The sequence below is a fragment of the Protopterus annectens genome, chromosome 11.part0, assembly GCF_019279795.1.
Source record: "Protopterus annectens isolate FY-2018-M chromosome 11.part0, PAN1.0, whole genome shotgun sequence".
NCBI lineage: Eukaryota > Metazoa > Chordata > Ceratodontiformes > Protopteridae > Protopterus > Protopterus annectens.
The window spans coordinates 577,618,993-577,637,385 of NC_056745.1; the positions used below are offsets into that span (position 1 = coordinate 577,618,993).

The 18,393-nt window shown below is 41.6% G+C and overlaps 1 protein-coding gene across 1 annotated transcript in view; it reads right to left on the reverse strand.

Annotated features, from left to right (window-relative positions):
* The window catches only part of TSPAN8 (tetraspanin 8), a 513,016-nt gene that overhangs the window by 19,025 nt on the left and 475,598 nt on the right, over nucleotides 1-18,393 (reverse strand). The window lies entirely within an intron of this gene.

Consider the following 18,393-nt stretch of genomic DNA (forward strand, 5'->3'; position numbering starts at 1 on the left):
GATTAAAATGTCTTATTAAACTTTTCTACTAATTAATCAGTCTGAGGATGATAGCCTTGAGTCTGAGGATGATAGCCTTGAGTTCTTCAACTGTTTAATTTTATAATGCTGACATATCTGCTGCAGTGCTATTGATAGAAAGGACTGCCTTGGGTATCATCTTAGGAATACCCACTGTACAGAATGACAATACTAGTTCCCTGGTAACAGCCTTAGCATTAGTTTTTGTGTAGTAGCACTGCTTCTGGAAACTGAGTAGCATTATGACTAGTAAACAGTGATATCTATTGCTGGATTTTAATAATGGCTCCACAAAGTCCTTAGCAATATGTGAAATTTATACTTATATGATACACATTAAGTTCAAGAGAAATGTACATTTATTTATTTATTTATTTACATTTGTTGACTGTGAGTGTCCGACTGGACGTAGGTCCATTTTCAGTGGAGGCCCGGGAAGAAAAGCTCCACAGTTAAAATAAACAGGCATTAGTTACATTGGATTACATAGTGATTAACAATTTAACATAGCAATTACTTACAACATATTTACAGATGAAGAACATAGTACATCAGTAGACAACTAGAATCTTTATCTGTGAAGTACATAACGGACATTAACAGATGTTACAATAAGAAGTTCCTGCTGTATAATAAGTACTCAGCTTATGAGCATCTGAGCTTCTATAATCAAGGTAGTTAGTGGAGTGGAAAGAAAGGTAGTGGTTGGATGGGGTGGGTGATATTAGAGTGGGAGTTGCAAGGGCATAGCCAGCATGTTTTTAGGTGAACTTTTAGTAAAGTTTTGAAGTGGGTGCATGATGGTACGGTGGTAATTGTGGGTGGAAGGGAATTCCATAATTTGGCTATGGCATAAGAGAATAGTGCTTCACCAGCAGAGTTATTGGCTTTAGTGATCTGCAAGTGATTTTTGTTGCTGGATCTTAGTGGTCTGGTGGTGCGATAGGGTTGGAGTAGATTCTGGAGGGATGGAACATTTAGTGGATGGTTTACTAGTTTGTGGGCGAGTGAGAGTTGATACCACTGAAGGAGGTGAGGGAGTTCAAGCCAGCCCAGTTCAGCAAGTGAGAGACAGTGGTGACTACGGTAGGATGCCGCTGTGGCGAATTTGGCGATTTTGTTGTAGCAGATCTCTAGCTTGTTTAGATCACATTGCCTTAGGTTGGTATATATTGGAGAGGCATAAAGTAGGTGGAGATAAGGTGGGAATTTGCTATTGAAATCTTTGCTGCTTTGGTGAGAAGTTGCTTATTTCTGTATAATGCTCCTAGTTTTTTGTGGACTTTTTTATGGTCATGGATATGTGAATGTCAAATTTTAGTTTATTGTCTATTTCCACTCCTAGCAATTTGGTGTGTTCAGTTGGGTATATAGTGGTGTTGTCTTTTGGTGTGATGTTAAAGTGAGAGATGTTTTGAGTATGTTTGGTGGGTTGGAAGATGAGTAGTTCAGTTTTGTTTGGGTTGAGTAATAATTGGGCATCGGATAACCAAGTTTCAACAGAGGAAAAGGCTTCCTGTGTGACTTTTTTCAGTTTGGGTAGGGACTGGGCTGAGCAGATGATGGTTGAGTCATCTTCATATTGTATGAGTGTGTCATGTTTGGTGGCAGAGGATGGATCCTTGGGGAACGCCTATGGAGACAGGTAGTTGGGGAGATATGTCATTCTGCCATACAACAGATTGTTGGTGGTCACACAGGTAATTCTGAAACCAGTTGGTGATTGATTGAGAGAAGGATAGGTTATTGAGGACAGAGATAATTTGTTTGTGTGGGACCATGTCAAATGCTTTAGATAGGTCTAGGAAAGTAGCAGAGGAGAGATAGCCATTGTTTTTATGCTGAAGGATAGTGTTAGTAAAGGAGAGTAAGGCAGTGGTGGTGCTATAGTTTGGTTGGAAACCATGCTGAGTACTGGAAAGGAGGTTGTTTGTAAGGAAGTAGTCTGAGACCTGAGAGTGTATGCATCTCTCTAGCATTTTGGAGAGTGGAGAGAGAATAGCTATGGGGCGATAATTGGTTAGTTCTGTGTAGGGTCCGCCTTTGTGGAAGGGAATTATATGTGATACTTTCCACAGTGTGGGAACGTAACTTTCTGACAGAGATCGGTTAATCAAGATGGATACTGGGTAGGCCAGAGCATCACCTGCGATTTGTAGGTATTCACTTGGGAGGTTGTCTGCTGCTAATTTGGTGGGTTTAAGTTTAGTTAAGAGTTTTTTATGTTGCAGGTAGGTACAGGAGAAAAAGAGAAGGCTGTGGGGAGATTACTAGTTGAAGGTGTGGGTTGGAGGGGAAGGGGGTTGTGTTGTTTAGCTAGTGAAAGTATGGTTTAGGTGAAGTGTGTGTTGAATGAGGTAGCAATATTTTCTGAGAAGTGAGGGATGCTAGGAGGAGGGGTACTGACTTTACCTGGGTGGAGGATGGAGTTTATGGAGGACCAGAATTGTTTGGGGCTGTGTTGTGAGGAGTCTAGGGCAGACTGGTAGTATTGGAATTTGTCCTGTTTTATTAGCTTTTTTGACTCTATTGTGTAGTTCTAGGAATTTCTGTCTAGTTGGGTGGGGGGTTTGGTTTTATGCCAGTGCTCCCAGGCTTTATCCCTGTTTTTAATTTCTGACTTAGTGGTTTTCTGTAGCCATGTGGAGGGTTGTGCTTTGGTTCTGGAAAGTCTTATGGGGCATGGTAATTAAGGATGCTCAGGAAGGTAGTATTAAAAAATTCAACTGCGTCATCAAGACTGAGGTACTTTAGAGGATGCCAGTTACATTCTTTGAGGGATGAGATGAATGTGAGTGGGTTAAGGTTTAGTTTTTTATGTATTTGACGGTACATGACAGATTTAGCTTGGTATAGGTATTTTTGAGTAGGAATGTTGGGGAGTGATCACTGAGGCTATCTGATAAGCAGCCTGTTATATATGACTGGGGTATGTTATTGACTAGTATCCAATCCAGGGTAGTGTGCTTGCTGGAGTTTTTATTTATCCTGTTTGGCAACTGGACTAGTTGGGTGAAGCCATGAAGGTTTACATGATGGGTTGGATGGTTAGCAGAACAGGATTGCCAGTCAATATTGAAATCATCTAAAATGATAGTTTCTTGGGGGAGATGGTGGGTAGACCAGCTGAGGAGGTTTTCTAGTGGAGGGATGTTTTAGCCATTTGGGAAGTAGCATCCGATTATGTTGATGGTTTTGTACCTCCAGAATGGTATGCAGTTTTCTGACATTCTGGACAAGAAACACAGAAGATCTCTGTCTTTTTCATTATACTTGGAGATTGCTATTGGTATAATAATCTTGCCTTCGATTTGCCCATGCCCTGACATGTGACTATACTTCATTTTCTAACGTTCTTGTACTAGTAGGTGATGTAGAATTTATTATCGTTCTTTACTGTCTCAATAACAGGCCATCCTTTTACTCAAAATATGACAACATAATATAGAATTTAGAATATGAAATGGTCCCTGCTTGCCAAATTCACTTATATCAGAATGTTATATCATTGGTGCCAATTCCCAGCAAAACTGCATGTTGTTGGTCCTCTTAAACAGAATAATTGTAGACATTGTGGAAGTCAACAGTGCATTATTGCCTTATGCTGTGGACCGTCCCCCTGGTACAACAGCTGTAGAACCTTGTCATAGCAGAGATATCATGAGACATTCACTCGTTTTTAACAGCCTGTAAACAAGTTCATTTTTGGCTGTTTGTTGTCGCCTCATAGCAAGACGTTGTCCCGTTCGATTCTCAGCTAGAGTGTCTTCTGTGTTTAGGCATACGTGAATGGGGCATGCCTTCTTTGAAGGTTGTGTATCAGGGCTGGTAACCCCATATGTAAAAATCCACTACCAGTCATTAGCGGAGCGGAGTTCCACTGTGGTGACCCCTAACCGGGAAAAGCTGAAAGACACAAACAAACAAACTGTCCCCCTTCTGATAATAATGTGACAGCTCTTGAGCCATTTGGATAAGAATGGCTGTAGCTATCCTTTTTGACTGTCTTATTCTCTTATTGAAAATGTTACTGCAACATACAGATAATAACTATCATTAAGACAAAGCATAAATTAAGCAAATGATCCTATAAGTGCACAGACAGAAAAAAAGGAAACAACCACAGATAATAAAAAAATATCACTCAATCCCTTCTCATCGCTACACACTCCCCCATCTTGGCTAACCTACAATGCACTCGTCTCTCATTCTTGGAACAGTACATAATAAGGTAGCAACATTCGCTGCCATTCATCATTCTAAGACACATCACTGCTTGTCCTGGTTAGAGTTAAGGCATTACCTTACTCCTTATTACTTCCAATAAAGTCATCTAATATTCAGTTAAATGCCCTAGTTTGAAAAATATTCTCCAATTTTACAGCCCAAATAGCCAAGAGATACTGACAAAATGTCAACTGCTAAAAAAACTAACAACTTTGTGGGAACATGGGCAAAATTCTTGGCTAGGCTTATAAGGGCCTCCAGGATCAATAGCCTAGTATCATCCTATGATCCTATGAACTCAATTGGCAACTCTTTGTACTTCTTCCTGGCCAGAATATGGAACTTCCTTTCTGTCTCACTCTCTAAGAAACACAGTTAACACCAAATATAATAAGGCACAAACAAGAGAATACCTAAAAGATACCTGACTGTATATTTGCACCTGTTGGAAGCTAAATATCCTACTCCTTCTATCTCATGTTCTCTCCAAGCACTATATATACTCTTAGTTACTGGTCCAGATTCTCCTCCTTGTTTTCTACCTCTGTCTCTCCCTCTTCTTCTTTCTGTCTAGTCTAAAATATTTTCTCTTTCACCTCAAGATACTAATTCTCAATGTCCTCCTTTTTTCTCCTTCTACCACATTCTTTTCCAAATATGTTTCTTAGCTCTTTAGTTGATGTTGCTATTAATTAATGATATTCTGTTTAAATGCTGCATACTTTAGCAACAACTCATGACTGGGGGTGGGCATCACAGGATTTACCCACGGCTGGGGTGATTTAATAATGAGGGTGAATCCCAACTGATGAAATGAAGCCAACCATGGATAAATCCTGTGATATCCACATCAAGGAGTGGGTTGTTGCTATTATACAATGACATTATTTAAGAAAGAAATAGCTTTTCTTTCTTAAATAATGTCAAGGAGATGATGTATAATAGCACTGTAGTGATCCTTCAGGTTCTTTGTTGTTTACTGGTGTAATGCGCATGAGTAAGGGACTTATATTTTCACACTTGCACAGTAAATCAGTACAGTGCAGGAAAAGCAACAGAGAAGAGGGAATTTTAGTTGCTGTTTTTTCTATTTTTGTTTTAACTGCCAAGATTTTTTGAGGTACAGTGCAGAAATGCAAGAAGATCAGCTTTCTGATTTTTTTAGTTTTGCAGAACCTACCTTATTTTTCTCATATTTTGCTCTGTCCCTCACCATATACCAATAGAAAGTCTAACCACTCAGTGTTACTTCAGTGGCTGGACATTTTTCTGTTGATATATGCTTGATTTACAACAGGCACACTGGTTGGGCTGTCCAATCAGTGTGCTTGTTTTTGAATAGTAATGAACATTTATTGTGTAACTGTTGATTACTTGTATACTTCTGTTTATTACTTGTATATATCTGTTTAGGGTTCCTATTAGAAGACCGAAGAGGCATTCTTTCGAATGTGTCTCGGTTGAACTTAAAAGACTGAAACAGAAAAATATTGAAGCGGCTTTTAAGCAAATTCTTTCCCTGGGAAAGAATTCACTTGGCCTCTTCATTACTTTGCCATTTTTGGCACTGTAGTGCGGTCTTGGAGTTGGTATATTTAAGTAGGGGGGGTATGGGGGGCACAGCCCCCCACATCGGAGGTGTGGGGGGGGTGAAGCCCCCCACTTAATGTAATGTTTAAAGTGTTTTGTTTTTATTTTTTTATTTTTTGTTGGAACAGCAATTGTTTTCTCATGAAAAAAAAAATTCTGTTCTGACAGTTCGACATTGTAAGCTTTCGCTTACATAGGGTCGATTAATCACTGTATGCATTTTTAAGCATTCGGTGATCTAATACAGACCTTGTGTTTACTATGTTCTTTATGTAATTTTTTTTCTGGCACTTTTCTCTCAAGGAAAACATTCATAGCTCATTACATGATTCTGCTGTTAATTAATGACATTGTATTCAATTGTGTATATTTGTTGATTACTTGTAAACATTTGCTTACTATTTTCTTTATGTAATGTTGGCATTTTTCTAGAGCTTTTCTGACTGGGCCATTATTGAAAATGGGTAGCTTTCTGCCCAGTTGGACTATCCCTTTAAAGAAATGCAATAAATAAATAAATCAATATGGCTAATATTTGTAATGTGTGCTATTTACTGTTGCTATCCGGTTCATGTCAGAGCTTTAAAACATGCCTTAAGTCACACATAAGTAAACTTATTGCTTTACTTACATTAAAAGTATACTCTGAAATTGTATTGCTTCTGTTGCAGGGGACATACTAGCCCTGACTAACAATTCTTTATTTAGCTTATTGTTGTTCATGTAGTTAGTCATATTCATGCCCATGAATGCTTTAGTCCCTCTCATATAAGCTGGGCTTGCAAGATACCTGCCCATTTCCCTGTGGGAACATAGCATTTAAATGCCTCTAAGTAATATTCTCAGGTCATCTTCCCTGGTTAGTTTCTTTAGAAGTGGCATAGTCTTGTGGTTAACTGTTATGTTGTCTGGTATGCATTTTGAGTCCACATTAAAGGCATAAGCACATTTTCCATAATCAATATTTTACAATACACATAATATACAGAAGTTGTGATTGCATACTGACACGAGGAAACTAGGAAAGGATGTTATGGCTTTCTATTTTAGCCACATTTCTGAGTGATGTGAACAAATAAAAGTATTAAGCAATAATTATATGCCGAGTCACATGTTACTCCATTAGGAAAGTGATGAAAAATGAGTGATAGGTCTTATGTCTGTAGTAAGGGAGTGTATGCAGAGAGCTTAGGAACTGCAAAAAATGTTATAATAAGAATGTCCAACTTTCTGAATTTAACCCAGAGGTTCATATAGTAGTTTTAGTGCCCTGTACAGAAAATACATTTCTGACCAAACAGTATAAACAGTTTGAGGAAATGGAATGAATAAATACCATGAACTACAAGGTTAGGAAGCCAGATAAGAGAAATGAAGAACACATTTACTACATTAATATACTGAAGCCAAGGAAGGAAGCAGGGAATTCTGCAAAGAACTTGAAAGCTGATGCTCCCACAGGAGAAACAAGAGAGTATAAAAAGATATGCCAAAAGTAGAAAACCAGGAAATGAGAGAATTTCTGTTAAGAAATGAAAAAGTCAGCAAGCTCCTTGTCATAGAGGAGTAAAGCCTTGACTATGTTGCAGGTGATACAAGTTGGATTATCAGCTTTGGTTCCTGCAGGAGCTCATCATGGAGAATAGGAGTGAATGGCCAATCCTATATGCAGGAAGGCAGCTCAGGCTCACCACAAGGGCGATACCTGGCTGGAGCACTACGGGTTAACTAGTGGTGTCATTGAGACAGCTAAGGCTGTACTGCCATGGTGCATTAAGTAATAGGATAGCTGAGAGGAACATGACATGCAGAGGCATACATTCTAACAGGAGACAGTGATCTCAGGCTCAAAGGAGCTGCAGAAGGGAAGTGTGTGTGTGTGTGTGTGTGGGGGGGGGGGGTTCCCATGGGGAAAAAGAAGGCTATCTCCCTGAACATGAAAGCTGACTCACTCCTGACCATTCTAATGTTGCTGGGGAAAGGAGGGCTGGTTGGGAATTCCAGGCAGGAACAAATGAGCTTTAGATTTCTCATCTCACTTGGAGATGCATGTCTTCTGTTCCCTTGGAACAAATGGCTAGATAGTGTGACAGTAGAGGAGTCATTGTGAAAGGTCCTTGGAAACAAAAAAAAAAGAAAAAGATAGAAAGGAGTGTTTTCAAAAGTGTCTGGCAGAATTGACTAATAGAACACAATATAAAGACATTACCCAGTATGAAGTTTAGGCTAATACCTGACAGATCACCAGAGTCCCAAAGACAATTAGTAAGAGGAAGAAATTCAAAACATGCAAAAGACTACTTATGATAGAAGAGTCATAGAGTGAATGGAGTAGCCCCATACTGCTAGTCCCTAAACCTGATGGAAGAGTCACAGAGTGAATGAAACAGCTCTGTACTGCTAGTTCCTAAACCTGATGGAAGAGTCACAAAGTGAATGCAACAGCTCTGTACTGCTAGTCCCTAAACCTGATGGAAGAGTCACAATGTGAATGAAACAGCTCTGTACTGCTAGTCCCTAAACCTGATGGAAGAGTCACAAAGTGAATGAAACAGCTCTGTACTGCTAGTCCCTAAACCTGATGGAAGAGTCACAAAGTGAATGAAACAGCTCTGTACTGCTAGTCCCTAAACCTGATGGAAGAGTCACAAAGTGAATGGAACAGCTCTGTACTGCTCGTCCCTAAACCTGATGAAAGAGTCACAAAGTGAATGCAACATCTCTGTGCTGCTAGTCCCTAAACCTGATGGAAGAGTCACAAAGTGAATGCAACAGCTCTGTACTGCTAGTCCCTAAACCTGATGGAAGAGTCACAAAGTGAATGAAACAGCTCTGTACTGCTAGTCCCTAAACCTGATGGAAGAGTCACAAAGTGAATGAAACAGCTCTGTACTGCTAGTCCCTAAACCTGATGGAAGAGTCACAAAGTGAATGAAACAGCTCTGTACTGCTAGTCCCTAAACCTGATGGAAGAGTCACAAAGTGAATGAAACAGCTCTGTACTGCTAGTCCCTAAACCTGATGGAAGAGTCACAAAGTGAATGAAACAGCTCTGTACTGCTAGTCCCTAAACCTGATGGAAGAGTCACAAAGTGAATGAAACAGCTCTGTACTGCTAGTCCCTAAACCTGATGGAAGAGTCACAAAGTGAATGAAACAGCTCTGTACTGCTAGTCCCTAAACCTGATGGAAGAGTCACAAAGTGAATGAAACAGCTCTGTACTGCTAGTCCCTAAACCTGATGGAAGAGTCACAAAGTGAATGAAACAGCTCTGTACTGCTAGTCCCTAAACCTGATGGAAGAGTCACAAAATGAATGAAACAGCTCTGTACTGCTAGTCCCTAAACCTGATGGAAGTGTCACAAAGTGAATGAAACAGCTCTGTACTGCTAGTCCCTAAACCTGATGGAAGAGTCACAAAGTGAATGAAACAGCTCTGTACTGCTAGTCCCTAAACCTGATGGAAGAGTCACAAAGTGAATGAAACAGCTCTGTACTGCTAGTCCCTAAACCTGATGGAAGAGTCACAAAGTGAATGAAACAGCTCTGTACTGCTAGTCCCTAAACCTGATGGAAGAGTCACAAAGTGAATGAAACAGCTCTGTACTGCTAGTCCCTAAACCTGATGGAAGAGTCACAAAGTGAATGAAACAGCTCTATACTGCTAGTCCCTAAACCTGATGGAAGAGTCACAAAGTGAATGAAACAGCTCTGTACTGCTAGTCCCTAAACCTGATGGAAGAGTCACAAAGTGAATGAAACAGCTCTGTACTGCTAGTCCCTAAACCTGATGGAAGAGTCACAAAGTGAATGAAACAGCTCTATACTGCTAGTCCCTAAACCTGATGGAAGAGTCACAAAGTGAATGAAACAGCTCTCTACTGCTAGTCCCTAAACCTGATGGAAGAGTCACAAAGTGAATGAAACAGCTCTGTACTGCTAGTTCCTAAACCTGATGGAAGAGTCACAAAGTGAATGGAACAGCTCTGTACTGCTCGTCCCTAAACCTGATGGAAGAGTCACAAAGTCAATGCAACAGCTCTGTGCTGCTAGTCCCTAAACCTGATGGAAGAGTCACAAAGTGAATGAAACAGCTCTGTACTGCTAGTCCCTAAACCTGATGGAAGAGTCACAAAGTGAATGAAACAGCTCTGTACTGCTAGTCCCTAAACCTGATGGAAGAGTCACAAAGTGAATGAAACAGCTCTGTACTGCTAGTCCCTAAACCTGATGGAAGAGTCGCAAAGTGAATGAAACAGCTCTGTACTGCTAGTCCCTAAACCTGATGGAAGAGTCACAAAGTGAATGAAACAGCTCTATACTGCTAGTCCCTAAACCTAATGGAAGAGTCACAAAGTGAATGAAACAGCTCTGTACTGCTAGTCCTTAAACCTGATGGAAGAGTCACAAAGTGAATGAAACAGCTCTGTACTGCTAGTCCCTAAACCTGATGGAAGAGTCACAAAGTGAATGAAACAGCTCTGTACTGCTAGTCCCTAAACCTGATGGAAGAGTCACAAAGTGAATGAAACAGCTCTGTACTGCTAGTCCCTAAACCTGATGGAAGAGTCACAAAGTGAATGAAACAGTTCTGTACTGCTAGTCCCTAAACCTGATGGAAGAGTCACAAAGTGAATGAAACAGCTCTATACTGCTAGTCCCTAAACCTGATGGAAGAGTCACAAAGTGAAAGAAACAGCTCTATACTGCTAGTCCCTAAACCTAATGGAAGAGTCACAAAGTGAATGAAACAGCTCTGTACTGCTAGTCCCTAAACCTGATGGAAGAGTCACAAAGTGAATGAAACAGCTCTGTACTGCTAGTCCCTAAACCTGATGGAAGAGTCACAAAGTGAATGAAACAGCTCTATACTGCTAGTCCCTAAACCTGATGGAAGAGTCACAAAGTGAATGAAACAGCTCTCTACTGCTAGTCCCTAAACCTGATGGAAGAGTCACAAAGTGAATGAAACAGCTCTGTACTGCTAGTTCCTAAACCTGACGGAAGAGTCACAAAGTGAATGGAACAGCTCTGTACTGCTCGTCCCTAAACCTGATGGAAGAGTCACAAAGTGAATGCAACAGCTCTGTGCTGCTAGTCCCTAAACCTGATGGAAGAGTCACAAAGTGAATGAAACAGCTCTGTACTGCTAGTCCCAAAACCTGATGGAAGAGTCACAAAGTGAATGAAACAGCTCTGTACTGCTAGTCCCTAAACCTGATGGAAGAGTCACAAAGTGAATGAAACAGCTCTATACTGCTAGTCCCTAAACCTGATGGAAGAGTCACAAAGTGAATAAAAAAGCTCTGTACTGCTAGTCCCTAAACCTGATGGAAGAGTCACAAAGTGAATGAAACAGCTCTGTACTGCTAGTCCCTAAACCTGATGGAAGAGTCACAAAGTGAATGAAACAGCTCTATACTGCTAGTCCCTAAACCTGATGGAAGAGTCACAAAGTGAATGAAACAGCTCTGTACTGCTAGTCCCTAAACCTGATGGAAGAGTCACAAAGTGAATGAAACAGCTCTGTACTGCTAGTCCCTAAACCTGATGGAAGAGTCACAAAGTGAATGAAACAGCTCTGTACTGCTAGTCCCTAAACCTGATGGAAGAGTCACAAAGTGAATGAAACAGCTCTGTACTGCTAGTCCCTAAACCTGATGGAAGAGTCACAAAGTGAATGAAACAGCTCTGTACTGCTCATCCCTAAACCTGATGGAAGTGTCACAAAGTGAATGAAACAGCTCTGTACTGCTAGTCCCTAAACCTGATGGAAGAGTCACAAAGTGAATGAAACAGCTCTATACTGCTAGTCCCTAAACCTGATGGAAAAGTCACAAAGTGAATGAAACAGCTCTGTACTGCTAGTCCCTAAACCTGATGGAAGAGTCACAAAGTGAATGAAACAGCTCTGTACTGCTATTTCCTAAACCTGATGGAAGAGTCACAAAGTGAATGCAACAGCTCTGTACTGCTCGTCCCTAAACCTGATGGAAGAGTCACAAAGTGAATGCAACAGCTCTGTGCTGCTAGTCCCTAAACCAAATGGAAGAGTCACAAAGTGAATGCAACAGCTCTGTACTGCTAGTCCCTAAACCTGATGGAAGTGTCACAAAGTGAATGAAACAGCTCTGTACTGCTAGTCCCTAAACCTGATGGAAGAGTCACAAAGTGAATGAAACAGCTCTATACTGCTAATCCCTAAACCTGATGGAAGAGTCACAAAGTGAATGAAACAGCTCTGTACTGCTAGTCCCTAAACCTGATGGAAGAGTCACAAAGTGAATGAAACAGCTCTGTACTGCTAGTTCCTAAACCTGATGGAAGAGTCACAAAGTGAAAGCAACATCTCTGTACTGCTCGTCCCTAAACCTGATGGAAGAGTCACAAAGTGAATGCAACAGCTCTGTACTGCTAGTACCTAAACCTGATGGAAGAGTCACAAAGTGAATGAAACAGCTCTGTGCTGCTAGTCCCTAAACCTGATGGAAGAGTCACAAAGTGAATGCAACAGCTCTGTACTGCTAGTCCCTAAACTGATGGAAGAGTCACAAAGTGAATGCAACAGCTCTGTACTGCTAGTCCCTAAACCTGATGGAAGAGTCACAAAGTGAATGAAACAGCTGTATACTGCTAGTCCCTAAACCTGATGGAAGAGTGACAAAGTGAATGAAACAGCTCTACACTGCTAGTCCCTAAACCTGATGGAAGAGTCACAAAGTGAATGAAACAGCTCTATACTGCTAGTCCCTAAACCTGATGGAAGAGTCACAAAGTGAATGAAACAGCTCTGTACTGCTAGTCCCTAAACCTGATGGAAGAGTCACAAAGTGAATGAAACAGCTCTGTACTGCTAGTCCCTAAACCTGATGGAAGAGTCACAAAGTGAATGAAACAGCTCTGTACTGTTAGTCCCTAAACCTGATGGAAGAGTCACAAAGTGAATGAAACAGTTCTGTACTGCTAGTCCCTAAACCTGATGGAAGAGTCACAAAGTGAATGAAACAGCTCTATACTGCTAGTCCCTAAACCTGATGGAAGAGTCACAAAGTGAATGAAACAGCTCTATACTGCTAGTCCCTAAACCTGATGGAAGAGTCACAAAGTGAATGAAACAGCTCTGTACTGCTAGTCCCTAAACCTGATGGAAGAGTCACAAAGTGAATGAAACAGCTCTCTACTGCTAGTCCCTAAACCTGATGGAAGAGTCACAAAGTGAATGAAACAGCTCTGTACTGCTAGTTCCTAAACCTGATGGAAGAGTCACAAAGTGAATGGAACAGCTCTGTACTGCTCGTCCCTAAACCTGATGGAAGAGTCACAAAGTGAATGCAACAGCTCTGTGCTGCTAGTCCCTAAACCTGATGGAAGAGTCACAAAGTGAATGAAACAGCTCTGTACTGCTAGTCCCTAAACCTGATGGAAGAGTCACAAAGTGAATGAAACAGCTCTGTACTGCTAGTCCCTAAACCTGATGGAAGAGTCACAAAGTTAATGAAACAGCTCTGTACTGCTAGTCCCTAAACCTGATGGAAGAGTCGCAAAGTGAATGAAACAGCTCTGTACTGCTAGTCCCTAAACCTGATGGAAGAGTCACAAAGTGAATGAAACAGCTCTATACTGCTAGTCCCTAAACCTGATGGAAGAGTCACAAAGTGAATGAAACAGCTCTGTACTGCTAGTCCTTAAACCTGATGGAAAAGTCACAAAGTGAATGAAACAGCTCTGTACTGCTAGTCCCTAAACCTGATGGAAGAGTCACAAAGTGAATGAAACAGCTCTGTACTGCTAGTCCCTAAACCTGATGGAAGAGTCACAAAGTGAATGAAACAGCTCTGTACTGCTCGTCCCTAAACCTGATGGAAGAGTCACAAAGTGAATGAAACAGTTCTGTACTGCTAGTCCCTAAACCTGATGGAAGAGTCACAAAATGAATGAAACAGCTCTATACTGCTAGTCCCTAAACCTGATGGAAGAGTCACAAAGTGAATGAAACAGCTCTATACTGCTAGTCCCTAAACCTGATGGAAGAGTCACAAAGTGAATGAAACAGCTCTGTACTGCTAGTCCCTAAACCTGATGGAAGAGTCACAAAGTGAATGAAACAGCTCTGTACTGCTAGTCCCTAAACCTGATGGAAGAGTCACAAAGTGAATGAAACAGCTCTATACTGCTAGTCCCTAAACCTGATCGAAGAGTCACAAAGTGAATCAAACAGCTCTCTACTGCTAGTCCCTAAACCTGATGGAAGAGTCACAAAGTGAATGAAACAGCTCTGTACTGCTCGTCCCTAAACCTGATGGAAGAGTCACAAAGTGAATGCAACAGCTCTGTGCTGCTAGTCCCTAAACCTGATGGAAGAGTCACAAAGTGAATGAAACAGCTCTGTACTGCTAGTCCCTAAACCTGATGGAAGAGTCACAAAGTGAATGAAACAGCTCTGTACTGCTAGTCCCTAAACCTGATGGAAGAGTCACAAAGTGAATGAAACAGCTCTATACTGCTAGTCCCTAAACCTGATGGAAGAGTCACAAAGTGAATGAAACAGCTCTGTACTGCTAGTCCCTAAACCTGATGGAAGAGTCACAAAGTGAATGAAACAGCTCTGTACTGCTAGTCCCTAAACCTGATGGAAGAGTCACAAAGTGAATGAAACAGCTCTATACTGCTAGTCCCTAAACCTGATGGAAGAGTCACAAAGTGAATGAAACAGCTCTGTACTGCTAGTCCCTAAACCTGATGGAAGAGTCACAAAGTGAATGAAACAGCTCTGTACTGCTAGTCCCTAAACCTGATGGAAGAGTCACAAAGTGAATGAAACAGCTCTGTACTGCTAGTCCCTAAACCTGATGGAAGAGTCACAAAGTGAATGAAACAGCGCTGTACTGCTAGTCCCTAAACCTGATGGAAGAGTCACAAAGTGAATGAAACAGCTCTGTACTGCTCATCCCTAAACCTGATGGAAGTGTCACAAAGTGAATGAAACAGCTCTGTACTGCTAGTCCCTAAACCTGATGGAAGAGTCACAAAGTGAATGAAACAGCTCTATACTGCTAGTCCTTAAACCTGATGGAAAAGTCAAAAAGTGAATGAAACAGCTCTGTACTGCTAGTCCCTAAACCTGATGGAAGAGTCACAAAGTGAATGAAACAGCTCTGTACTGCTAGTTCCTAAACCTGATGGAAGAGTCACAAAGTGAATGCAGCAGCTCTGTACTGCTCGTCCCTAAACCTGATGGAAGAGTCACAAAGTGAATGCAACAGCTCTGTGCTGCTAGTCCCTAAACCTGATGGAAGAGTCACTAAGTGAATGCAACAGCTCTGTACTGCTAGTCCCTAAACCTGATGGAAGTGTCACAAAGTGAATGAAACAGCTCTGTACTGCTAGTCCCTAAACCTGATGGAAGAGTCACAAAGTGAATGAAACAGCTCTATACTGCTAGTCCCTAAACCTGATGGAAGAGTCACAAACTGAATGCAACAGCTCTGTACTGCTAGTCCCTAAACTGATGGAAGAGTCACAAAGTGAATGCAACAGCTCTGTACTGCTAGTCCCTAAACCTGATGGAAGAGTCACAAAGTGAATGAAACAGCTGTATACTGCTAGTCCCTAAACCTGATGGAAGAGTGACAAAGTGAATGAAACAGCTCTACACTGCTAGTCCCTAAACCTGATGGAAGAGTCACAAAGTGAATGAAACAGCTCTATACTGCTAGTCCCTAAACCTGATGGAAGAGTCACAAAGTGAATGAAACAGCTCTGTACTGCTAGTCCCTAAACCTGATGGAAGAGTCACAAAGTGAATGAAACAGCTCTGTACTGCTAGTCCCTAAACCTGATGGAAGAGTCACAAAGTGAATGAAACAGCTCTGTACTGCTAGTCCCTAAACCTGATGGAAGAGTCACAAAGTGAATGAAACAGTTCTGTACTGCTAGTCCCTAAACCTGATGGAAGAGTCACAAAGTGAATGAAACAGCTCTATACTGCTAGTCCCTAAACCTGATGGAAGAGTCACAAAGTGAATGAAACAGCTCTATACTGCTAGTCCCTAAACCTGATGGAAGAGTCACAAAGTGAATGAAACAGCTCTGTACTGCTAGTCCCTAAACCTGATGGAAGAGTCACAAAGTGAATGAAACAGCTCTCTACTGCTAGTCCCTAAACCTGATGGAAGAGTCACAAAGTGAATGAAACAGCTCTGTACTGCTAGTTCCTAAACCTGATGGAAGAGTCACAAAGTGAATGGAACAGCTCTGTACTGCTTGTCCCTAAACCTGATGGAAGAGTTACAAAGTGAATGCAACAGCTCTGTGCTGCTAGTCCCTAAACCTGATGGAAGAGTCACAAAGTGAATGAAACAGCTCTGTACTGCTAGTCCCTAAACCTGATGGAAGAGTCACAAAGTGAATGAAACAGCTCTGTACTGCTAGTCCCTAAACCTGATGGAAGAGTCACAAAGTGAATGAAACAGCTCTGTACTGCTAGTCCCTAAACCTGATGAAAGAGTCGCAAAGTGAATGAAACAGCTCTGTACTGCTAGTCCCTAAACCTGATGGAAGAGTCACAAAGTGAATGAAACAGCTCTATACTGCTAGTCCCTAAACCTGATGGAAGAGTCACAAAGTGAATGAAACAGCTCTGTACTGCTAGTCCTTAAACCTGATGGAAAAGTCAAAAAGTGAATGAAACAGCTCTGTACTGCTAGTCCCTAAACCTGATGGAAGAGTCACAAAGTGAATGAAACAGCTCTGTACTGCTAGTCCCTAAACCTGATGGAAGAGTCACAAAGTGAATGAAACAGCTCTGTACTGCTCGTCCCTAAACCTGATGGAAGAGTCACAAAGTGAATGAAACAGTTCTGTACTGCTAGTCCCTAAACCTGATGGAAGAGTCACAAAATGAATGAAACAGCTCTATACTGCTAGTCCCTAAACCTGATGGAAGAGTCACAAAGTGAATGAAACAGCTCTATACTGCTAGTCCCTAAACCTGATGGAAGAGTCACAAAGTGAATGAAACAGCTCTGTACTGCTAGTCCCTAAACCTGATGGAAGAGTCACAAAGTGAATGAAACAGCTCTGTACTGCTAGTCCCTAAACCTGATGGAAGAGTCACAAAGTGAATGAAACAGCTCTATACTGCTAGTCCTAAACCTGATCGAAGAGTCACAAAGTGAATCAAACAGCTCTCTACTGCTAGTCCCTAAACCTGATGGAAGAGTCACAAAGTGAATGAAACAGCTCTGTACTGCTCGTCCCTAAACCTGATGGAAGAGTCACAAAGTGAATGCAACAGCTCTGTGCTGCTAGTCCCTAAACCTGATGGAAGAGTCACAAAGTGAATGAAACAGCTCTGTACTGCTAGTCCCTAAACCTGATGGAAGAGTCACAAAGTGAATGAAACAGCTCTGTACTGCTAGTCCCTAAACCTGATGGAAGAGTCACAAAGTGAATGAAACAGCTCTATACTGCTAGTCCCTAAACCTGATGGAAGAGTCACAAAGTGAATGAAACAGCTCTGTACTGCTAGTCCCTAAACCTGATGGAAGAGTCACAAAGTGAATGAAACAGCTCTGTACTGCTAGTCCCTAAACCTGATGGAAGAGTCACAAAGTGAATGAAACAGCTCTATACTGCTAGTCCCTAAACCTGATGGAAGAGTCACAAAGTGAATGAAACAGCTCTGTACTGCTAGTCCCTAAACCTGATGGAAGAGTCACAAAGTGAATGAAACAGCTCTGTACTGCTAGTCCCTAAACCTGATGGAAGAGTCACAAAGTGAATGAAACAGCTCTGTACTGCTAGTCCCTAAACCTGATGGAAGAGTCACAAAGTGAATGAAACAGCTCTGTACTGCTAGTCCCTAAACCTGATGGAAGAGTCACAAAGTGAATGAAACAGCTCTGTACTGCTAGTCCCTAAACCTGATGGAAGAGTCACAAAGTGAATGAAACAGCTCTGTACTGCTAGTCCCTAAACCTGATGGAAGAGTCACAAAGTGAATGAAACAGCTCTGTACTGCTAGTCCCTAAACCTGATGGAAGAGTCACAAAGTGAATGAAACAGCTCTGTACTGCTAGTCCCTAAACCTGATGGAAGAGTCACAAAGTGAATGAAACAGCTCTGTACTGCTAGTTCCTAAACCTGATGGAAGAGTCACAAAGTGAATGCAACAGCTCTGTACTGCTAGTCCCTAAACCTGATGGAAGAGTCACAAAGTGAATGAAACAGCTCTGTACTGCTAGTCCCTAAACCTGATGGAAGAGTCACAAAGTGAATGAAACAGCTCTGTACTGCTAGTCCCTAAACCTGATGGAAGAGTCACAAAGTGAATGCAACATCTCTGTACTGCTCGTCCCTAAACCTGATGGTAGAGTCACAAAGTGAATGCAACAGCTCTGTACTGCTAGTCCCTAAACCTGATGGAAGAGTCACAAAGTGAATGCAACAGCTCTGTGCTGCTAGTCCCTAAACCTGATGGAAGAGTCACAAAGTGAATGCAACAGCTCTGTACTGCTAGTCCCTAAACTGATGGAAGAGTCACAAAGTGAATG